This window comes from Panicum virgatum, chromosome 5N (assembly GCF_016808335.1).
Source record: "Panicum virgatum strain AP13 chromosome 5N, P.virgatum_v5, whole genome shotgun sequence".
NCBI lineage: Eukaryota > Viridiplantae > Streptophyta > Magnoliopsida > Poales > Poaceae > Panicum > Panicum virgatum.
In genome coordinates, this window is record NC_053149.1 from 17,713,174 (window position 1) to 17,738,126 (window position 24,953).

A 24,953-nucleotide genomic window follows, 5' to 3' on the forward strand; every position below is an offset into this window, starting at 1 on the left:
CGCCTCTCCTTTCCTCCACGATGCGCCGCAGCGCCGCCGCCCCTGTTTTGAATTTGGGCGAGCTCAATCGGCGCTGGAACTGGCTCCCAAGCCACCTTGCTGCCTCCACGAGTCGTGCATGAAGTCCCGCAGCCTCTAGCACCGCCTTTATTGGCCTGCTAGCCCCGTGCCACGCCGCCCCGAGGGCCTCCCTTCGCGCCACCTCACCGGCCGCCCATGGAAAAGCCAGTGCCGCCGCCTGATCCTGCCCATGGCCTCCGGCAAGCTCATCCCCTCCTTCTCTTGCTTATCCCCTCCATTCTTGGCCTATAAATAGCCCCGGCCGAGCCCTATTGCCGGCATTCCATCCCGCTGCCCCTCTTCACAACTCCGGCGAGCTCTGCCCGCCGCCGACCCGCCGCCACAGCGCCGCTCCGACCACCACAACCCCCTAGCTAGCTTCGCCTTGATCCCGCAAAGCTAACCCGCCACTTCTCGCCGCCGTTCCCCTGCCGGAGCACCGCCGTCATCAAGCACCCCCGCCGCCGCGCTCTGCTCTTCGCCAACGAGCCCCCTCCGGCCATCCCGCGCCCCACTCTAACCCTCCAACAGGTGCGCCTTGAGCCGCTCATGCTCCCTGGCCCCTTGGCCCTCGCCGCCGGCGACCCCCCTCGCCGGAAATCTGGCCGGTCAAACCACCCCCCCACCTCTGACCCCGGTCAAGGACCTGATTGCAATGATTCAAAACTTTCCAGGGTCCTTTCTGCAAAAGAAACAAACCCCTTTCAATCTTTTTCAGTGAACTTTGAAAATTCCTAGGAAATTGCAAAAAAATCAGAAAAATGTCAAACCAATTTTGTTATATTCTTTGTAATTAGCTCTACAAGTTTGATGTTGTAGGTTTAAGCTGAATCCTTGTGTAGCAAAAATCTAAAAATAGATTTTAGTTATAGTTCTTTTATTTGTATCCTATGATCTAGAACCACGTTAATTGTGAATTTTGGACCATGAGTAGTATAAGCTATGAGTGACTTGTGTAAATTTTGTAGTCCCTTTTAGCTTGTGCTTTTGCACATTTTGGCTATGTATTGTTTGTATCTTGAAGGATTTAATTAAATTCTTTCTGTGGATTGTTTGATTCGTTGAATTACAACTTTATAGTGAAGGAAAGCTATACTCAAGCACCTCACTATTTCCAATTATTGCATTTCATATAAAAGTCACCCCGCTAGCAGATGGAACGGACGAGCTCATCCAGGAACCAGACGGGGATATTTCTGAAGCCCAGGCCAACGTTGTTGAATTAACTGAAGCCCCGAACTCCGATTCGGAAGAGCCAAAGCCTACTGACCCCATAGACACTACTACAAGCAAGCAACGGTGCATAATCCTATTATTTTAAATTATACAATTTATTACTATATACTTGTGCATTTAAGTTATTGGAGTTGAATGAAAACCTTAGATGCATAATTCTAGGTACCTATTGATTGAACACTAAAACTGAGTCCGCTTAGATGCTATGCTAATAGGACTGGTAAAAGTCGAGTGATTACCTGTCACTCGCGAGCTATATAGAAGTTGATTGTTTATATTCTTGCAATCACTATAAGGATCATGGACGGATTTGGTTACAGGCTTCATAGTTGAAATCCGCCTGTGTTGATAAATTACTAAGGCCGCAGGTTGAGGTAGAGGTAGTTAAGCATTTGAAAGTACTAGCCACATGCCGTAAATATGGTACGCGGTAAGCCTAGTAACTGATCGGCCCGGCAAATGGACATACCTCCCACTCTCTCTCTCTCTCTCTTAGAGATAGGAAGTTAAATTATGTTGCAACACCGCGGCTACAAAGATGTGGTGGTTCTTTGTAGGCAGGGAGAGTGGTCCTGATCCATGAACCGGAATGAGAAGTAAATGGTTGCTTGGGAGTGACTCGACAGTGCTCCAAGCGTGTGTGCTAGGTTTGTCCTTGCAAGGTTAGAAATCCAATTCAGAATCGTCTGTTTCTCGCGGAATTTGAGAATGATTGATCCCTTTGCTACATAGAGTAAGAAGTGGAACCATGGAGATATCAAATATGGTTGAATGAAATTAATTCCTCTACCATGTTTGTATAGATAGGTGCATACCTAGAATGGTTAATCCAACTAGAATTTGGAAGCTAAAATTTAAAATTAAGGACATACTCTTTGTGGCTTTTCAGCAAAAGAAAACCCAGAACCTTTCCAAGCCTAGCGTGTCTAGATATGGGGCTATTATATATCCTTAGTCGGATCAGTCTTGCTGAGTATTAGTATACTCAGTCTTGTTAGTGACTTTGTTTTCAGGGATGACCTTGGAAGATCCAAACACTAGTTTAGCTTGGCCTAGTATTTTACATTCTAGCTGGTCTATGGAATGGGAACCATCTTCGACCAGCAATGACACAGCTCAATGATGTCATACTCTGGCTTACCATGGCATCTACCCTACGACATTGGTGTATAGTTGTGTTTTAAATTCCGCTGCAGAATTTATAAAGTAAGCATAGCTTACTTGTATCTCTTTTAGAATCTTCTAAATAAGCTTGTAAAAGTTAGAATTTTAGCATACTAGCTTCAAAACTCTGATGTAAAGCACACCTCTTATCTATGGGATGTAAAATATTGTGTTGTATCTCTGACTCACCTTCGTGCGGGACGTATACTTGTTTTACGATCAGATATTCAGTGGTTACATCGGGATGTTACCCGACAGACCAAAGATTATACCGGTTAAGGTGCGCTTTGATGTTTAGCGCACTCGATCTGGTGTGTATTTCAAAATGGTTCTGCCACAATTATATAGATTGTTGGGAGTCAATCCAATGGAATAAGAGATGTGCCTAGTGGACAGTTGTACCACTAACACTATACTTAGGGAAGTCAAATTTTTCCAAACTCTCACCAAGAGAAGGACAAGTTTTGACCATCGCGGGACGCGATGCTATGATTATTGAGCAAATTCCCTCAATGCCATTAAAATTTTAGCCAATCCCTTAAATGCCATTGACCCCACATGTCATAGACACAAAAAAATCCCTTCAATGCCATCCAGTGGCATTCAAGGGATTGGCTATAATTTCAATGGCATTCAGGGAATTGATTGATGATTATTGGTTCGAGCAGGGCCACAATCATATTTCCAATGGGTACACAAATCCATATCGAGAAGACATTATTGTATCCCGATTCAACACGTACCCAACTAAGTTATAAAGATATTTAGAAAAATGGGATTCCTGTGAAAACATACGAAGAACATAATGAGGAGTTCTTCCTCTTCACCAAAGATACTAGATATGGCAAACATACACTTGAAAATGTGTCTTCTCTCCCATCTGGATTGTACTACGCATACATCACACTCATACCACATTTTGCATACAATGTGGTTTTTCAGAATGTGGATACATTCAAAACTTGGCATGAATGCCTTGGCCATCCTGGTATCAGGATGATGAGAAAAATCATAAGCAATTCAAGTGGACATTGTATGAGCGACAGAAAATTCCCAAAAACCTCAGATTTTGTGTGCAACTCATGTGCATCTAGGAAATTAATTTGAGACCCTCACATCTTAAAATAAAGGCTGAACTGCTAAAGTTTCTTGAAGGCATTCAAGGTGACATTTGTGGCCCATTCAACCTTTGTCTGGACAATTCAGATACTTTTTGGTTCTAATAGATGCATCCACACGATGGTCTCATGTGTGTCTATTATCGACACGGAACCATGCCTCCGCAAAATTGATTGCACAAGTCAAATCAATTAGATTGGACAATGCTGCACAATTTTCTTCCAAAGCCTTCAATGATTATTGTATGGCCTTAGAAATTGAAGTTCAACATTCTGTACCATATGTTCACACTCAGAATGGTTTAGCTGAATCTCTTATCAAGATAATAAAGCTCATTGCCAGACCACTATTACAAAATTGTAACCTACCAACCTCATGTTAGGGTCACACAGTAGGGGGTTCCGAGGCGTGGATTTCACTTGCTCCTTCTTCTTGTGAACCGGCAGTTATGGCTTGAGCGCAACGCAAGAGGTTTCAAGCGAGCGGAGCGGCCTGTACATATCCTGCTGCTCAAGATCAAGGAAAAGGCGAGAACTTGGGGCGTTGCGGGAGCTAAGCACCTCTCCGCCCTTCTGGAGGGGCCTTAGGATCTAGTTCGATTTTGTTTAAGCTCTTACTTTCTTGTTTTTTTTCTTGTACAAATTTTTCCTTTTTTCTCATCTAGATGGTCTGCCCGGACATTTTGCTTGTAACCTTCTTCTATATCAATAGAAATGGCGCACTCTGTGGCCGTTCGGAAAAAAAAAGCTTGCAGCCATTTAGGGTAGCACACAGGAACATTTTAGTAGTCAAGTATAAGTACTGGACCAATGTTTTTTCATCACATTTGTACTTTTGTCCCTCTGTTGTAACAATTATTAGATAGATTTGGGGTCCATTTGAATTGACTGACTCACGTGATGGTGATAATAATAACCAAAATTTGGACTAATTGCTCATGACGGATAACGCACGCTCCATATGCGGCAGCTACAAACACGAAGGAAACTCATCCCAAAACAAAGGGCATCAGTGCGAATTTTGGAAAAAGACCTAGCAATTAGTACTGTTTGACCTAGAGACCCAGAGTCCAGCTCTCGATCGTCAAAAGACCAGGGACCAGGTTGAGTCCGCGTCGAATCCTACTTCCCTCCAACGAGCCGCCGCAGGCCGTTCAAACCACATCAACCGAAGCGCCCGGCGGTTGCCAGCTGATCGTTGCCGTCGGTTGCCAACGCACGCAATCCCCGCCAATGGTGGTGCCTACGAGCCGGGAGCCGCCGGCCACCACGCGGGTCAGCGTCGGCGGCTTCGACGCCGGCCTCTCGGCGCGGCGCCTCGCCGAGTACTTGGAGTCCGTGGCCGGCCTGGTACGCCGCTGCCGGGTGAAGACTCCTCCACGCCGCCCGGCTCCTACCCCGACTTCCAGCGCCTCCACCCCGCCGTGGTCGCGTTCCAGACGGGCCAACCGCCGCGCCGGCGCCGAGCCCCGGACGGCGACGGCGGCGACGACGACCACGCGTTCCGGGCCGCTCCGGCGCCGCGCGATCTCGCCATGCCCCCGCCGCACGCCTTCGTCCACTTCGCGGAGCCGGAGGCCGCGCGCCGTGCCGCCGCCGCCGGTTGCGGCTCCAAGCTCCTCGTGCGCGCGCGCCCCGCCCACGGCGGCTCCCTCCGCCGCGCGGCGCGCCGCCAGGGCGCCGAGCCCTTCCGCTTTGCGGGCTCGCGCGTCGAGGTGGAGAACCTCTGGGCGCCCGACGCCTTCGCCGTCGCCTGGCGCGCCCCGGAGCCGGGAGACCCTGCCGCGCCCGGGGGGCTCGACTTCGTGGTCGACCTGCTCGACGGCACCTGCCGCCTCGTCTTCTCCCGTGACGCCGCCTTCGCGTTCCCGGGCTCCCGCGGGGCCTCCGCCGTGCTGCGCTGCGACGTCAAGCTCGAGTTCTCCTTCCTCGACATCGCCGAGGTCCTGGCGTTCCAGAACGACGACTCGCTCCTCCTCCGCCTCTCGGCCGCGCCCCTGCTGTACTACCGCACGGCGGCCGACGACGTTCACCAGCCGGTGCCGCCCGACCTGCTCGACGACGACGACGACGACCCGTGGGTACGGACAACCGACATCACCCCCAGCGGGGCGATCGGGCGGTGCTGGGTGTACAGGGTCTCGTTCAGGACGTGCTTGTGGCCAAAGATGAAGGAAGCCCTGGCGTTCATGAAGGGCCAGGAAGTGCCTGTCGTGCTGTGCAGCATCGGGTGTCGGGAGTTCAATGTGACCGACGAGCCGGAGATCGGGAAACCAACGGAGGGCCTGTTCTTCAGCGTGCAGTATCCGGGGCTAAGGTTTTCGGTGTTGTTCTTGGTCAATGTGGTCGTGCACAAGGGGATAGTGACTGAACACCAGCTCACCTCGGAGTTCTTCGGCTTGCTGGAGAAAGAAGAAGATGATGTGAATGTGGCTGCGTTGACGGAATTGCTGGGAGAAAAATTTCAAGTCTTCTACTTATGCGGGAGGCTGAAGGATGCGCAGAAAAGGGCTGCCAAGAACAACAAACTTCTTCGTCTTCACGGCAGCAGAAAGGTTACTGGTGATCACAATGCCGAGGTGCGGAGTATGGTGATCACTCCCACCAGGGCGTATTGCCTGCCGCCTCAAGTGGAGCTCTCTAACCGTGTTATCCGGCATTATCATCGAGTGGCAGACCGGTTCCTGAGGGTAACATTCATGGATGAGGGTATGCAGCCGCTGAACATCAATGCGCTGAACCTCTATGCAGCACCAATAGTCAAGGAGATGATGTCAAACTCTCTCCAGCAGAAGACAACAGTTCATAGGCGTGTCCAAACAATCTTGACAAAGGGTTTCCACATGTGTGGCAGGAAGTACTCATTCCTTGCATTCTCATCCAACCAGCTGAGGAAAAGGTCAGCTTGGTTCTTTGCAGAGGATGGGACAACAACTACTGCAAGCATTAGAGAGTGGATGGGACAGTTCCCTAGTAATAATAATAATAACAATAATAATAATTAATTGTATTTTATCCCCAACAATCAAACCACACTGAACCAGACTTCTGGCAGTTAGCCATGTGAACTCACAATTAGCACTAGCCAGGGAGGTCCTACATCAACTAGAAATAGCACATGATTGTCGTGGATTATCCAGACTTGAGTTATGGTTAAAAAATAAACTCACACCACATTGTTTGGCCCTTTCTTCCCTGCAGCGTACCATTGCCAGAAGTAGGTCTCGCATTGGTTGGCTTAAGGATGGTGACGCCAACACAGCCCTGTTCCATTCTCATGCTCGCCACCGTAAAAGGAAAAACTTCATAGCCAAACTCACCACTGCTGATGGAACAATTCTTACCAATCATGAGGAAAAGGAGCAGAATATCTTTGAGTTTTATACCAACCTACTGGGCAAGAGTGTGGACAGAGATGAGACAGTTAATCTTTCAGAGCTAAACATGCCGAGCATTGCCCTCAATGATCTTGAGGCTCCTTTTTCAGAAGAAGAGGTCTGGAAAACAGTTAGATCACTGCCTTCTGACAAAGCCCCTGGTCCCGATGGGTTCACCGGCAAATTCTATAAAGTTTGCTGGCAGATTATAAAGCTGGACATTATGTCTGCAATTTCAGCTGTTTGGAGCAGAAAATTTGCCAATTTCGAGCTGCTAAACTCAGCCTATGTCACCTTGCTGCCTAAAAAAGAGGATGCCACTAGTGTCAAGGATTTCAGACCCATTAGTTTGGTTCATTCCTTTGCCAAACTAGTAACAAAAATCCTTGCCAACAGATTGGCTAGTTATCTAAATCAGCTGGTTTCTCCTAATCAGAGTGCTTTCATCAAAGGTCGATTCATTCTAGACAACTTCATGTTGGTCCAGCATACTACAAAGTTCCTACACCAACAGAAACAGGCTCGTATTCTGCTCAAATTGGACATTAACAAGGCTTTTGACTCAGTTTCATGGCCTTTCCTCTTGGAAGTTTTGAAACAGCTGGGTTTTGGTCCAATTTGGTGTGATATCTTAAGTGGGCTGCTTCGAACATCCTCTACTCAGATACTACTCAATGGTTCACCAGGAGAAAGGATACATCACCAGCGCGGCCTAAGACAGGGAGATCCTTTGTCTCCCATGCTTTTTATCTTAGTCATGGATGTGCTTTGTCACTTAATAAAGAAAGCTGCGGATGAGAATATGTTACAACCACTTGCTAGAAGGGCACTGCAACATAGGATCTCTTTATATGCAGATGATGTTGTGCTTTTCTTGAGACCTTCAGCAAGAGATATTGAAACTACTCTTGATATCTTGCAGCTCTTTGGTAATGCCTCTGGGCTCACATCAAATCTCCAGAAAAGTAGTGTTCTTCCCATACAATGTGCTGAAGATGACAAAGCTTTCTTGCAAGAAGCCCTGCCATGTCAGATCTCTGAATTCCCTTGTAAGTACCTAGGAGTTCCTCTCTCTCCTCATAAGATTACTAAGGCACAAGCACAGCCCATTATTGACAAATTAACAGATAGACTCCCAAGTTGGAAGGCTGATCTGCTCACCAAAGCTGGTAGAATGATTTTGGTACAGTTTGTGCTTACCTCAATGCTCATTTACATTCTATTGGCTCTTGAGTTACCACCTTGTGTTTTAAAGGCAATTGACAAAATAAGGAGAGGTTTTTTGTGGAAAGGCAGAAAAGATGCTAGAGGAGGACATTGCCTGCTTGCTTGGCCAAAGGTCACAAGACCATTTTGCTTGGGAGGGCTTGGTATTTCTGATCTTCAAAAATTGGGGTGGGCCCTGAAGTTGAGGTGGCTTTGGCTACAGAAAATAGAGCCTGAAAAGGCATGGGTACTTTTCCCCGTCCAAGCACAGCCCCAAGTCCACTCTTTCTTTGAAATGGCTGTTCAAACGGTAATTGGTAATGGAAAAAATACCCATTTTTGGACAGATAGCTGGCTGCTTGGTCAAAGCTTAAAACAGTTCCTGCCACATTTGTTTAGTGCAATACCAGCAAGAGCAAGGAAAAGAACGGTTTATGATGCTCTCACAGGTGGAAGATGGATTTCAGACATTAGAGGAGCTTTAAGTGTGCAGGTTCTAGTGGAATATCTCTACCTTTGGGACCTCCTTTCTATTGTTGAATTGCAGCCAGAAGTGGAGGATATACATATTTGGAGGTTTTCAAATTATGGGATATACACCACTAAATCAGCCTATGAGGCCTTTTTCATTGGAGCTACTCATTTTGGTTCGTGGGAGAGAATATGGAAAAGTTGGGCTCCAGGGAAATGCAAGTTCTTCATGTGGACGGTGGCACACAATAGGGTCTGGACAGCATATAGACTTGCTAAAAGGGGCCTTAACCACCCACCGAAATACCCACTTTGTGATCAGGTTGGAGAAACAATTGATCACTTATTGGTCTCCTGTGTCTTCACCCGACAGTTCTGGGTCCACACCTTGCAGCAGTTTGGGCTGCAAACCTTGGCGCCACAGTTGGATGATCACTGCTTTATTCATTGGTGGGGGGAAACTAGCAGCAGGTTCTCGGGTCGGGTTCAAAAGGGAATCAATTCCATCATTATTCTAGGATCTTGGTTAGTGTGGAAGCACAGGAATTACTGTGTGTTTGATGGAGGAACTCCTAATTTATCCCGGGTCATGGCAGCATTTAGAGAAGAGGTCCAACTGTGGTCTGTAGCTGGGGCTCGAGGAGTTTCTTATCTCCTTGCCCTAGCTCCCACCTCCTAATTGCCCTGTGCAGGTGGTCTGGTCCTTTAAGTGTTTAGTGTGTCTAAGAGAGTGTGTTCTTCCTAGGGTGTGTTACAGATCCTTTATCCTTGTAACATTTTTGTTTTGGGGGCTCTTTCCCCCATTTTTCTTTCTTCTTAATATATTGATGCGCAGCTCTCCTGCGCATTCGAGAAAAAAATATTATTATTATTACTACTTTTGGCTTAGAAAATGACTACATCATTTGTTCAAATTCAACCCTTCTTATTTCTTAAAATAACATTCAATTACTAATTTTTATATTAGCTTAAATATCAGGTATCAGTAATTTGAAGCCCATTATTATCAAGTACCTTGTTATCTTTGGGTTTCAAAGTTTGCAGAGGTGAATGCTTATTATTGGATTGATCCGATACATAGAACTAGCATCCAAAAACTATGACTTGCATCTTTATTTCACCTGGTTTCTGCAAAAAGCTTCTTCCTTTCTGTACAAATATTTATTTCCATAAACATGTCATTAACATCTTGCTCTTGTAACAGGATATCATTGATTTCTTCTTAAGGAACATGGTAAGTGAGATCCTTGGTCCGATAAGCAATGCTCATGTTGTTCATGCTGACCGTAGCAAGTATGGAGCAATGGATGACAAGTGCATTAAGTTGGCTGAACTAGCAGCCACTGCTGTGGACTTCCCAAAGACTGGCAAAATTGTGACAATGCCACCATTCCTTCGACCACAGGAATATCCTGACTTCATGGGAAAGGAAGATGACATCTCGTATAAATCAGAAAAGATCCTTGGAAGGCTTTATCGGTCGATTCAACAGTATATCCTTGTAAGATCATTGGAAGACTTTAGCAGAAATGATGTCCCTTATGACACCAATCTGGAAGTTCATGGTGCAATACAGTTCCTTGAAGATGCTTGGCAATGCAAGTGCTTGTACGAATCAAAGCTGAACGGGCTGCTCAATCAATACGGCGTGAGCACTGAGGCAGAGCTCGTGACAGGGGAGATATGGTCGCTTACCGAAAGAAACAAGAGGAGGAAGAATGAGATAAAAGAGAGGCTCAAACACGCTTATTCCAAACTCCATCAAGAGTTCCGGACATGGTGAGATCTCTGACGAGAAGAATATGCTGGTATATGAGATGAAGGCATCTTCTTCGTACCAGGTAACCTATCACCCCAAATGGATCGCGTCAAGGGAGATGAGTGAGTTAGATGGTAAGCAGATGCCGGCAACACTCAGCTTCGCATGGATCGCTGCAGATTACCTGACACGTATAAAGATGAGACGCCGGGGACCAGCAGATACCATTTCAAGGGATCCCGGTCTACATTTTCAGCGACAATTCAGTGCGGGTTGTGAAGTTTCCTGGATGCCTGATGCAAGACCACTCTGCCATTTTGCCTTGCCTACTTGAAGCAGGACTACTAAGTTCAGAAGCCGCTGACATGAGCTCAAACGTGGTACTCGGTGGGATAAGTAGGGTGCAAATGGATAACCCTTAGTGCACCTCCAACCTTTTTTAGTTCAAAATATTGTACTAGTTTTCAAAATAGAATTCTATTTCGAAAAAATAGTATAATGTTTTGAACTAAAAAGAATTAGAGGTGCCCCTAAGGGTCATCCATTTGCACCCCTAGGATCAAGGTTTTTAGTTGGGGACTACTCTACTCTAATTACGACCACATGAAAGACTTGTTTTCACTTGTTGGTTTTTTTACTAAGTGCGGGAAAAGTTTTTCTTCGATGAAATATTAATAGAAGACAATTAGTCTAATTTATTAAGAGTCGGACCCAAAAATCGTGCAGCTGGAGTGTAAAAACTTCACAACTCGCTCAAAAATGCATTGCTGAGCGCAACTAAACAGCACAACTAAGTGAGGTGCATCACTCTTCACCTAAAACACTATTTTTTTCCCATGAATTTGGCTGAGCACATATTTCATTAAAAGTAAAGCAATACGACCATTACAAATTTTAATAGGTAGGGGCTATTAAGCCGGATACACAGCACCACCAAGCAAGTGGCAGGCGACCCATACAGCAAACAAGAACAACAAGAAATACAGGGGAGACATGACCACACAACTGAGCCTACTAAAGGAAAATACGACCACACAACTGAACCTACTAAAGGAAAATACTACGCCAAGGGTGCAAAGGTCAACTACACAACAACGGTGGCAAAGCAACCACCCAACCCACGATCACCAACCAACACGATGACGAAGGCAAAGCATCCGCCAGAGCTGAACGGCGGTGAAGCATCCGCCAGCAAACAGAAGGGCGGTAAAGTATCTGCCAGACGATGACCCATGCAACCTGGACGATGCAGATGAAACGAGCGAAGGCGGGCGTAGAAGCGGAAACTCTCCGAGGAGAGCCGACAACCAGCAATAGCAAACCTTCCAAGATGACGCCTCCAAGGAGCGAGCGAAGCCACAGGCGTCGTCCTCATCCGACCAATAAGGTCAAGGTTTTCACCCGGAAAGCTCATCGGAGAGGAGGGAAGAGAGGCTAAGAATGACGCTTTCGAAAAGGTAAACAGCGTCCGAAAAATGTCACCGTCATTAGCCCACAAGCAGACGTAGGCTTTCACCTCCATTCCCTCCCAAAACCGACGACCGAAGAACGCCGCAGCGCATAAGAGCCCACCAGCTGGCACCTCACTGCAGACGGCCACCGGAAAGGGGAGGCCAATAGACCGGGAGGGGGGGTGGCGACCCCAGGCGAGCAGAGCCGGCTCCAGAACCCTGGCGACCCTATGAGGAAGATGTCCAGGGCGGCGCATGCGAGACGACAACCCACCCCGGGGTGGACAGTGGCGGTGCGGCAACGATCCCCGGTCACCAAGGCCGCCAAAAGGCACAGCAAGCCCGCGCCCCATGGAGAGCGGTGGCGGCAGCACAGCCACCTGAGCCGCCGGGGGTTGCGGGGTGGGGCAGCCCCCCTCCCTAGATCGGGCGGCCGCGGTAGCCACCCAACCACATGAGCCACCCGAGCACCAGGTGCAGGGCTGGCCGGAGGTGGGAGGCCGGTGAGGATTGGGAGGGCGAGATCACCAGCCAGGGGCCTCTTCCCCTCGGTTGGACAAGGAGACACCGTGTCCTATAGAGCACAACCACAACAACGCACATGCTAACAGAGGTTTTGTTTAGATTCCTAGTACGAATTCTAGCGCACGCTAGTCGAGAAATTTTTTTTGCATCCATGAAGTTTATAATGAAGTCTATTTACAAAACCTTTTTCAGAAATGGGTATAACTTTTCGCGATGAATCTAATAACGGTAATTAATCAATAATTGGCTACAGTGATGCTACAGTACCCATCATCTAATCAAGTGGTCAAAGATCTCATTAAATTCATCAGAGTTCCTAGCACAGGGATTCTGAAGTTAGTTTTGTAAACTGCTTTTATTTAATACAGTAATTAGCAGTCAAAGTGTTGTTTTTTCTAAAATTCTAGGAAACCAAACCGGGTCAGAATGGTAAGGCTAAACAGATTCGCCGTGGGCGGCGTAAGCTAATGGTTCGTGCAATATACAAAACGAAGAGGATACAGTCACACGTTGCAGAAATATCATTCAGACAGATAACAAAACGGTGTATCGGGGAATTCTATAGATCCTAAAGATTACTCGCCAGCTTAAAGCATCGGCAACGCAGTCACCCTAAATTCAATTTATGAATTTAACCTTTTCCAAGTGACCATGGCGAAACACAAATGGAGCTAACAATTCAATATCGGTCGGGCAGATACAGCTCCAGAGGTTCACATGATGAAATTTTTCACACACACAAGAGCTGTGATGAAACGTAATGACATTACAGGCCATGCCAAGTGACCAGAGGGGAAAAAACATTCATCGAAATTATTGTGGACTAAATCATACAATGCGCTTCAGCTCCCTAGCGTAGCTGAGCGTCTGGTTGATTAGCTTGCAGGGGTGCGACTCCTTGGCCTTCTGGAAGAAGACGGAGCCGTTCTTAATCTCCCATTCCGGGTGCTCCTGTTAATTAATGAATTTTGACATTATCAGAATCTAGTGGATATCATACGGTACCACGTAGAAATACACTCAAGATACAGGAAGGAGAAAATGAATGATAGAAATTACCTCTGTGATGTACTGGCGCAGTTCTTGGTCCGAGCTGAACATCAGCATTTGTTTAGCATCACTTATGGATAGGGAATCATATCCCTTCTCGCTGAACCCAGCGATCTCATCTCTGCATGACAACAGAAAACACCATAAGCACCTCGATGATAAAACCATACGGTCAAACAAGCAGTAGTAACAGAAGTCCACTCTCCTAACTGTTTTGGCAAGAAGGTCCATGAAGTAAACATATAGTAGGTGTCGTGCGGCACAGCCTGCCGAGCGCTCAACACTAGGTTGTAGGCATCCTCCATAAAGGATTACTCAAGCTCGACGGCATGCTTGATGCAAAGGATGCTCGAGTGCCTTGACAGGCAGAAGCTCCAGCTCAGTGTGGAACTCTGTGTTGATGCAGAATTGGCCAACATACAAGTGCTAGAACGCGCAGGATCGCAACAATCGCAACCTGACGAAACACCCCGGCGACCGATCAGACCGGTCGGGCGCAGAGAGCTTCGTCAAGACCTAAAACTGCAAGCTCGGGAGGGACCCGTCGGAGCTCGCAGATCTAGGATTGTCTTGGAATCGGCAGGCCACCCAAGACGCCCTTGAACGCCGTAGAGACGAGCAAAGAACAGCGCGAGGTTGGAAAAGCTAAGGTTTGAGAAAAACAATGAAAATGTAGAGTGATTAATTCGATTGGGTAGAAGGACCTCAATCGGCCGTGGCCTTTATATTTATAGGCCGGAAAGATGTACCCCTTCCAAATCGGGTTACAAATGGACTCCAAATTACAGATCTAACTCCACTCGGACTGTACAGCCTAGACTCGTCTGACCGGTTGGCCTCGGACTTTGCCAATTTTGACTGCCAATATATGCCCCTGCCTTTTTGGTGAGCTTTGCAAACCAAAAAGCAAGTACTAAAAACTAGCCTAGATACATAATTTACAGAAAAACACAAGGCTAAAAATAATGCTAAGGGCGATATTCTATACCGGCCGTCTTCGTCTTCAAGCATCTTGCCACACACTGGGATAGTATTTCTTCAAGTATCTTCCATTAAGAGCCCTTGGAAGACGTTCTTCTTGCATCGTCTCCACCATATAAGAATTGCCGAAGATAACCTTGATGATCTTGTACGGTCCTTCCCAACTTGGCGACCACTTGCCGAACTTGTTACTCTTTGTCCCAAGAGGCAATATTGTCTTCCAAACCAGCTCACCAACCTGAAAAGATTTTGCTCTTAGCTTCTTGTTGTAAGATCTAGCCACCCGAAACTTGTCTTTCTCAATTTTCTTTAAAGCTTGCAACCGCTTGTCGCTCACTTCATCAATATTATCCATCATCAAGTCATAGTAATCAACGGTAGTAAAGTCATTTTGTTTAGCCAATCTATAACCGTCCAGATTCACCTTAACGGGCAAAATGGCCTCTTGACCATATACAAGCTCAAAAGGAGTAACCTTAGTAGCACTATGTCCAGATATACAATGAGCCCACAACGCTTCAGGTAATACTTCATGCCACCTCCTAGGATTTTCCTCTATCTTCTTCTTGATAAGCTTTATCAAAATCTTATTACTAGACTAGGCATGACCATTGGCCTGAGCATAGTATGGAGATGAATTGAGTATCTTGATCTTATAAGATTCGGCAAAATCACACACCTCCTTTGAAATAAATGATGAACCTTGATCTGTTGTCAAAGCCTGAGGAATATCGAATCTATGAATAATATGCTCCATAATAAACTCAATTACCTCCCGATGTGTCATATTCTTCAAAGTAACTGCTTCGGTCCACTTAGTGAAATAATTCATAGCAACCAACACAAAGCGATGTCCCTTTGAAGAAGGGGGATTAATCTGACCAAAAAAATCCAACCCCCAACCTCTGAATGGCCATGGCTTGATTATAGTATACAACAACGCAGTAGGCACTAATTGAACATTACCAAACCGCTGACATTCTTCACACCCCTTATAATATCTGAAACAGTCTGCCATCATAGTTGGCCAATAGAGACCGGCGCTCCTAAGCAACCACTTAATTTTAGGGGCTGATTGATATGTACCACAGATGCCTTCATAAACTTCTCCCATAGCAACATGGGCCTAATCAGAATCTAAACACTTGAGAAGCACATCTTTGACGGTCCGACAATAAAGATCATCATCGATCAAAATATATTTAAATGCCGAATATTCTTTTCTGCACCATGACTAGGGTTCTTCAAATACGTCACAATAGGCACCCTCCAATCATCAACCTCGGCCTTCCCTTCGGAATTGGAAGCAACGGCCGACTTGCAGCTTTCAGCAGTCTGACCGGTCAAACCAGAGACCGGTCTGGGCAGTCAGACCAGTCGGGGCATCCGGTCTGACCGGTCCGTCCAGAACCAGTAACTCGGTTGTTGCTCGCATCGGCTTCCTCATGTTAAAATATTTGTTAATAACATTATAGCCAGATGCTTGCTGAGCCAGAGCATTTGTCTTTTTATTGCTATCTCTTGGAATATGTCGAATTACAAATTTATCAAAGCAAGAGATAATATCAAGGCATCTATCAAGATATGCATTTAATGATTCAGTATAACTTTGGCATACCTTAGATACTTGCTGCACCACCAGAAGTGAATCACCATAAGCTTCTACATGTTTGACACCCATTGATTCCAATAATTCCAAGCCAAATAGAAGTGTTTCATATTCAACTTGATTATTCGTACGTTCTTCTTCCAATCGGTATGAGAACTCAAAAATAGTGACACTCGGAGAAATAAGAACGGCACCAATTCCTTGACCATCATCACAAGCCGATCCATCAAAGAATAACTTCCATGGTGTACAAGCCGACTTCTAAATCATGCTCATCATTAGTCTGATATTCAACAATGAAATCCGCTACAATTGGTCTCTAACAGCTCTCAAAGACTCACAGGGCAAATCATGTTCAACAAGTGCATAAGCCCACTTTCCGATTCTACCACTCAAAATCGGCTTTTGTAGCATATGCTTAATAACATTGGCTTGACAAGTAACTATGCAAGTACTCGATAAAAGATAATGCCTCAACTTGGTACAAGCATAATATAATGATAAGCACAATTTCTTAATAAATGTATACCTTGTTTCCGCATCAATAAGCCGTCGGCCCACATATGTAATAATATACTCCTTTCCTTCGGTCTCTTGAGTCAAAACAGCACCAATAACTTTATCTTCTGCAGCCACATAAAGTCTAAAAGGAATACCTCTCTTAGGCGCCTTGAGAACCGGCGGCGAAGATAAATATTTCTTGATCTTCTCAAAAGCTTCTTGCTGTTCTGCCCCCCAAGTAAATTCAGCTTCATCTTTTAACCGAAGAATAGGAGTAAAATCATCTATCTTTCCGGACAAATTAGATATAAATCTTCTCAAGAAATTCACTTTGCCCAGAAGTTCTTTCTTGCAAGCAGGAGCCTCCACTTTCTTCATGGCTTCAATTCTTTTTGGATCAATCTCTATATCTTTCTCATGAATAATGAAGCCCAAGAACTTTTCAGTCGATACACCAAAAACACATTTAAGCGGGTTCATTTTCAAGCCATACTGACGCATCCTCTCAAGAGCAAGTCTCAAATCAGCCAAATGATGACTCAAGCCGGCCGATTTAATCACAATGTCATCAATATAGACCTCCAATATAATACCAAGTAAATCATGAAAGATCAAATTCATAGCTCTTTGATAAGTAGCACCAACATTCTTTAATCCAAAAGTCATGACAACCCACTCGAACAAACCAACAAAACTAGGACATCTAAAGGCCGTTTTAGACGTATCTTCTTCGGCCATAAATATTTGATTGTAACTCGCATTACCATCAAGAAAACTGATAACACGATGTCCAGAAGCCTCATTGATCAACATATCGGCTATAGGCATAGGATATTCATCTTTAGGAGTAGCTTTATTAAGATCTCCAAAATCAATGCAAACTCTAATCTTGCCCGAATCTTTCTTTTCAACGGGTACAATGTTAGAGATCCACTCCGCATAACGACAAGACCGAATAAATCCAGCATCTAGTAAACTATTAATTTCTTCTTTTATTCGGTCATACATAACAGGATTAAAACACCTAGCAGGTTGTTTATAAGGTCTAAAACCGGCTTTAATCGACAGTCGATGCTCAACCAAATCACGACTCAAACTAGGCATTCCAGAATACTCCCATGCAAAGCAATCGACATATTCTTTCAATACCTTTATTAAATCGGCTTTACAATCATCCGATAAATTTGCATTTACAAAAGTCAGTATAGGAATAGAACCATCTCCAATATCTACATTTTCTAAAGGATCAGCCAACGTAAAACCTTGGCCTAACTTATCAAAATCACTGAAATCATCAATGGCCTCGCACATATCGTTCGTCTTCGCCCGATAATGCCCAACACGCTGCTGCTGCCACTCTGCGTTGGACTGGTCTGACCGGTCTGTTGCACCGTTCTGACCGGTCGGCCGGTCTGAGCGGTCAGAGTCAGCGGTCTGACCGGTCGGCTCTGTGTCACTGACCTGATTCATCATAAAAGTAAATGTAGCTGATTCTCCATCGGCTTTAAGACAGCAGATACGAAACCCTGCTTGGTGCAACTGATCAAGTCGTAATCGGTCAAGTCCAGGCTCGATAAGCACTCGATGTTGTCATGTGCACCAATAAACTCGGAATCGGCGGTTGCAATGAAGGAAGATGCATCACCATGCACTACTTCAATTTCATCACCGATCCACTGAATAAGAAACTGATGCAAGGAAGATGGCACACATTGATTGGCATCAATCCAATCACGTCCAAGTATAAGGCTAAAGTTACCTTGCACCTCGGAGACGAACAACGTTGTTGCAATTGTCTTGCTCCCAACGGTCAACTCCATTGAAGCAACCCCCTTGGCACCAATAGGATCACCTCCTCTAATGCCGCTAGCCATCATGTTCGTCTTGATTAGCTATTCATCCGTCCTATTGAGCTTCTTGTAAAGTGAGTAGGGCATCAAATTCACAATTGCCCCACTATCCACGAGCATATGAGAAACTGGCTTCCCGTTGATATGCCCCCTTACGTAGAGAGTCTTCAAATGATTATCTGAATCCTTGGGCTTCTGAAATATAGCTTTACGTGGCCCAAAGTCCAGATGAGCAGTTTCCTCCTCTGGAATCACCAAGTAGTTATCGAAAAAGCGCACAACATTGATCTCCATATTGGTGCGTTCCGGAGAAGCTTCATAATCCACCAACTCCTCGTCTTCTGTTGAAGGAGCTGCTAAAACCTCTGATGTGCTAGGAGCCGAAGTGAGAACTTCTTTAGATTTCTGCTCAGACTCAGGTTCGACCGGTCTGACCGGTTGCTCTGAGCGGTCAGACCGGTTCGGGACACCGGTCAGACCAGTCGGCCGGAGCGGTCCGACCGGTCCGGTTGGCTAGTCAGCTGCCTTGACCTGCCACACCTTGCCTTGAGGGATTCTTGGTCTGTACTTCTTGAAGTGCTCGTCCCTCAACTTCTCCGCCTCCTTTTCCTTCTGTTCTTGGCGGCGAAGATGCTGCAACCTCCTTTTCTGAGTATGTGTCAACCCCGGCGGACACCACCTAGGCTGAAAATACTTCTCCTTCTCTTGGTCCCTAGGGTTGCTGCTGCTGGCCTCATGATCATTAGCCAACACAAGTTTCTGAGAAGGATCGACCGATTTCTCAACGATCATCGGTCCCTTTTGTGTATCTTGGATTTTGTCTCTGCCATCCTCAACTTGAACAATATCAATAACTGGAGCCTTCCCAGAATCCACTTGCATTGGCTCAGGTTCATCCTTTTTCTCCTTGACGCGATACTCTTGACGTGCAGGATGAACTTGGGCCGTCCTCTGCTAAGACCGGTCTGACCGGTCTGGGGTTTTGCCCCTGACCAGATTGGTGTTGCCCTAATTGGTCGTGAATCGGCTGCTTCAACCTGTTGAAGACAGGCCCTTTGGAACTTACCTCCCCTTGGAAGTGTGGCGGATACGGCATCGGATAGCATTGCATCCAAAATCCCCCATGCTCCCATGCGGGAAACTGAAAATACGACGCCAGTGGAGCCCATGGCATGGTAGCGTACATCGGCTGCATCTGCTGAGGAGGGAACAATGTAACGACATCACCCCTGCGCTAGCTTGATTCTCCCCTAGGAGATGATGGTGCGCCTTGTCGTAGAGGTGACCTTGGTCTCTTTTTTTAGCGGCCGATCATTTCAAATGGCCTTTGAGTACTTATTCAGCAATTGACCAAAGGTGGGCTTCTGATTTGCGATCTTACCCTGCACCTTCGGCTGGTTTATCTTCCATGTACCCACTTCTGGATGTTTAGGCTTAAACGTCCGGGGCTGACCACCAGGGCAGTCTGACCGGCTACCAGGACCGGTCTAACCGGTCGGAGGAACCGGTCTGACCGGTCTCAGCTGATCAGCAGACCGGTCACTTGAAGAAGAACCCTTTTGCCCCCCGAGCGTACGAGGCTTAACCATTATCCTCAGATTCTTCTTCCCATCAGGAGTCTTCTCCTGAACCACCTCTCTGGCTAGAATCTTGTTATCAATAGTCAATGGCCTCTCATCACCAATGATCACATTCTTGCCCTTTGCTCCTTCGGCTTGATCCGGCCGAATGAGTACCTTGGAGTTGTTGAGATCAATGGTATGGACAGGGAACAGAGCTTTGTCTATCTTCATCTCTGGAAAGGTCAATCGTGCTTCATTTATGGCTGATTGTACCTATCGATGAAATACATTGCAATCGTTAGTTGCATGAGATGAAGAATTATGAAATTTACAATAAGTGCGCCGTTTAGCTCCTCAAGCGGCGGTATCACATGAGTAATTTTTAAATCCCCAAGTCTTAACAATTCAACAAAAATACGATCGCACTTGGACACATCAAAAGTAAACTTCATCTCTTCTTGCCGATTCCTTTGAGTCGGCTTAAGAGATGCACAAGAACACGGTTTGGCCAAGGCTGGCCAAACAAACTCAGTGGCATATACCTCTTTATCCTCATCGTCTGAAGAATCGGAATCATATTCAACAATATCCATGTTTGAATGATGGGAGTTGTAAGTATCCTTTTCTTTTCTAAACTTTGCCTCTTGGCCTAAAGCTCTTACCTGAGACTGATTTAAAAAATAATAATTTGAACTATCAAGCTTCTCTCTATAATTAGAACATAAACCCGCAAGAGCTAAATCAGCCAAATCTTTTTCAGAAAGAGTCAAATTAAAGCATCGGTTTTTTGTATCTTTAAATCTCTTAAAATACTCATGGATAGATTCATTTCTACCCTGTCTAACTGATGTCAAGTTTGTCAACTTAGTCTCGTTATCCCTGCTATAAAAATGATAATGAAACTTTTGCTCTAATTCGTCCCAAGGACGAATTGAGTTCGGGGCTAATGACGAAAACCAAAAGAAAGCCATTCCAGTTAAAGACAAAGAAAATAAACGAACGCGCAAAGATTTGCTAGAACCAGCTTCCCCAAGTTGAGTGATATATTGGCTGATATGCTCCCAAGTGGATCGGTTATCACCACCGCTAAATTTAACGAAATCGGGAACATGCCAACCAGCAGGGTAAGGAATTAAATTGAAAGCATCAACATATGGCCTTTGGTAAAGCCGACTCCTACCCACATCTAAACCGAGTTTAGACTTGAACATAATGTCCAGATCTTCTCTCATCCTAGCAAAATCGGCCTCATAGTTGCCGGTAGATGTTTGGCCTAAACGATGTGTCGCAGGATCAGTACTGGACATTGTTTGTGTGGCATATTGAGGATTTGACTTGAACCAATCATCCCAAATATCCTTGGGCAACGGTGGAGGAAACGGGGGTTCACCATATGACTTTGTAGTATATGGTGCACAAACTCTGCCAATTCTTCTTCCAGGCCAGGGGCAGCCGAAGTAGGAAGAGGCGCGAGTTGTGGCTGTGACACAGAGCCAAGCACCATGGCACCGGTCTGACCGGTCTGAGTGACTGGTCGAACCGGTCAAGCCGCCGAGGCACCGCTCGGCTGGACCGATCTGACCGGTTCAGCCCTGGACGGCTGAACTGTGCCTGGCGGTGGCGTTTGCCCCGTGAAGTAATTCGGCGGCATACCATACTGATAATTCTCTATTGGCCCGGCCAAAAAACTAGGATTAGGGGTTTGCTTAGGATACTCATTAGAAAATTTCTTACCCCTATTTTATAGATTCAAATCAATAAGTAGATCTTGTGTGAGCTTCTGTGATTGTTTGAATCTACCCAAAAAGGCTTCCGCAAACTGCTTAGTAGAATCAAATGAAAAATTTACATCGCTTGTAGTGGAAGCAGATGATGCAGCAGTTGTAGCTGTAGTAGATGGGTTCGGCGCTGGCGGCGAGAACGTAGGCATGACAAACTTCTCCTTCTCAAAAATGCCTTGCCGAGTCTTCCCATAATATGCAAGCAATCTCTTCGTGGCCTCCTCCTGCTCCTTCTTGAGCTGGGCCTCGAATTGCTTGCGGCTCTCCTCAGGTATGTCCTCATACTTGACGTCAACGGGAGTGGAATCTACCTTGGAGGGGTTAACCTTGTCACCGGTCATTGTAACCGGTGGATGAAGATCTGTCCCCAGCGGAGTCGCCAAAAAGTATATTGACGCAGAACTGGCCAACACACAAGCGCTAGAACGTGCAGGATCGCAACAATTGCAACCTGACGAAACACCCCGACGACCGATCAGACCGGTTGGGCGCAGAGAGCTTCGTGAAGACCTAAAACTGCAAGCTCGGGAGGGACCCCGTCGGAGCTCGCAGATCTAGGGTTGTATTGGAATCGGCAGACCACCCAAGACGCCCTTGAACACCGTAGAGACGAGCAAAGAACAGCACGAGGTTGGAAAAGCTAGGGTTTGAGAAAAACAAGAAAAAATAGTAGACTGATTGATTCGATTGGGTAGAAATACCTCAATCGGACGTGGCCTTTATATTTATAGGCCGGGGAAGACGTACCCCTTCCAAATCGGGTTACAAACAGACTCCAAATTACAGACTACGTTACACGGACACGACAGTTTGGTGCCGTATCGCATATCCAATATGTATCGGATACAGATGCGTATCGGATACGCCCCAGATACGTATCCTCCGAGTATCCAATTTTTTATTTTTTTTACGAATATTGCATACATGGGCCGATACATATCGAGTCGACGGATACGGCCCAACCCACTAACACACGGTAACTACCCCGACGCCTCAGCCTCCCAGACCCGCACGCCCCGACGCCCCTGTCGGTGTTTACCGCCAAGCCTGCTCAGGGATACCCTTAGCAGTAAGGTTTGTAGGTAGGGATCGACTGCTCTGGAACTCGATGATGCAAGAAACACAAAGATTTAGACAGGTTCGGGCCGCGAGTTGCGTAATATCCTATGTCCTGTGTGGTGGTTTGTATTGCTTTAGGTGTTGATTCTTTGGAGGGGGGTCCCCGCCCGCCCTTATATATCCGGGGGGACAGGGTAACATGGAAAGTCCTAGCCGAGTACAGTTGGAGTCATACTACAACACAATCAGGTAGTTTCCTTTGTACTACAGCTAGTTCTACGCCTATTCGGGTAGTTACAAAAGAGATAAGGTACATCCATAAGCTATCCCTTACTCTGGAATATTCTATGTCTATAAGCAGTCCCGCTGCCCCTGGTCTGACAACCCCTTCCTCGCGCCGCAGGTCCACCTGGTGACGCCGGCGCACCGCAACCCCGGTCGCCGTCCGCCGGCAACGAGCCTCCGCTACTCGCCGACGTCGAGCCTCCGTCCCTACTCGCCGGCCACGGATCCAGCCCCTGCGACGCAGATCTAGGCCCCTGCAATGCAGTGAACTCCCGTGAGACGTGAGTTAATCCCCTTTCCCCTTGTCGATCTCCTCTTGTTCTTCAGTTCGTGGCTGCTTGTTGCTTGATTTCTTTGCTCCCCACTTCATCTTCATGTCCCCATTCTCGATCTATTCTATTTCTGCAGTGCAAACATGCAGTTAGTGATTTCATGTTGCCTTATTGCTTGTATGCAGTAGATGGCGTCTCCAAATATGAGTAGTGTAGGTAGTGGCAGTGCAAGTGCTAGTGCTAGCATAGGATCTGCAGCCGCACACACAACAGACATCAAGGCACCACTTTGGGATCATGTCACCATTCTGGAGAATCCTAAAACTGGTGGAGGAAATGCTTTATGGCGCTGCAAGTACTGTCCAATGCAAAAACTGAGTAGTTACACTAGAGTTGAAGCTCATTTGCTGCAGAAGGGAAGATAGGGAATAGGTAAATGTCCTAATGTTACATATGAAATGCTTAGTGACATGAGGAAGGAAATTGAAAGGTGAAGGAGCTGGTGAAAAATCCAAGACAAGAACCGTTTCTTTGCCTACTGCTCCTTCCTCAAGCAATACTGCTGACACCAACAAGAGGAGCAAGAGGGGGCCTATTTCTGCATTGGAAAAAGCTTGGGCATTAGAAGACTGTAAGCACTTGGATGCTTTAATTTGTAGAGCAATTTATTCTGGATGGATAGCTTTCAATTTTCTGAGAAACCCATATCTTCGAGAAGCTTTTGCCTTTGCTTGCAGCCGCAACATGCAAGGTTATGTGATTCCTGGTTACAACAGAGCTAGGGAGGGACTTCTGAAGCAAGAAAGGAGGCACATAGAGACTTTGTTGGACAACACAAAGAGCACATGGGCTGAGAAGGGAGTCACAATCTGCTCTGATGGTTGGTCAGATCCTCAGAGGCGACCAATAATCAATTTTGTTGCTGTTTCTGACAAGGCACCAATGTTCTTGAGGGCTGATAATTGTGAAGGTCAGTACAAATCAAAAGAATACATTGCTGAAAAGTTGAAGGGTATAATTGAGGAAGTAGGTCGACATAATGTAGTACAAATCTTTACAGACAATGCTACAAATTGCAAAGGTGCTGGTCTCATAGTAGAATCTGAGAATGATAACATATTTTGGACACCATGTGTTATGCATACCCTCAATCTAGCTTTGAAAAGTATATGTGAACTTAAAATAGGAAATAACCCTTCTGAAGAAGAAATATTTGCTTGGGGGAAACTTGAATTTATGCATGATGTTAAAACCGAGGCTGCTCTGATAAAGAATTTCATAATGAATCATGGCATGCGACTTTCAATGTTCAACGAGTTCAGCCATTTGAAGTTACTTTCTATTGCTAAAACAAGATTTGCCTCCGTTGTATGTATGTTGAAGCGGTTTGTTGAGGTAAAAACAGCCCTCCAACAAATGGTGATTAGTGACAGATGGAGTGTGTACAGAGAAGTCAGAGATGATTCTCCAACTCCAATAGCCCAAATTTTAAGGACTTGATACTTAATGATGTATGGTGGGACAAGGTGGACTACATTCTTAGGATTACTGCTCCTATATATGAAATGATTCGTATGACAGACACTGACACACCATGTCTTCACTTAGTTTATGAGATGTTGGATTCAATGATAGA

At 46.0% G+C, this 24,953-nt stretch overlaps 2 pseudogenes; one reads left to right on the forward strand and one right to left on the reverse strand.

The window, feature by feature from the left end:
• Positions 1 to 4,811: 4,811 nt before the first annotated feature.
• LOC120674623 lies at positions 4,812 to 10,725 on the forward strand (annotated as a pseudogene).
• A 2,255-nt stretch (positions 10,726 to 12,980) lies between these two features.
• LOC120674624 lies at positions 12,981 to 18,385 on the reverse strand (annotated as a pseudogene).
• Between the last annotated feature and the right edge of the window lie 6,568 nt (positions 18,386 to 24,953).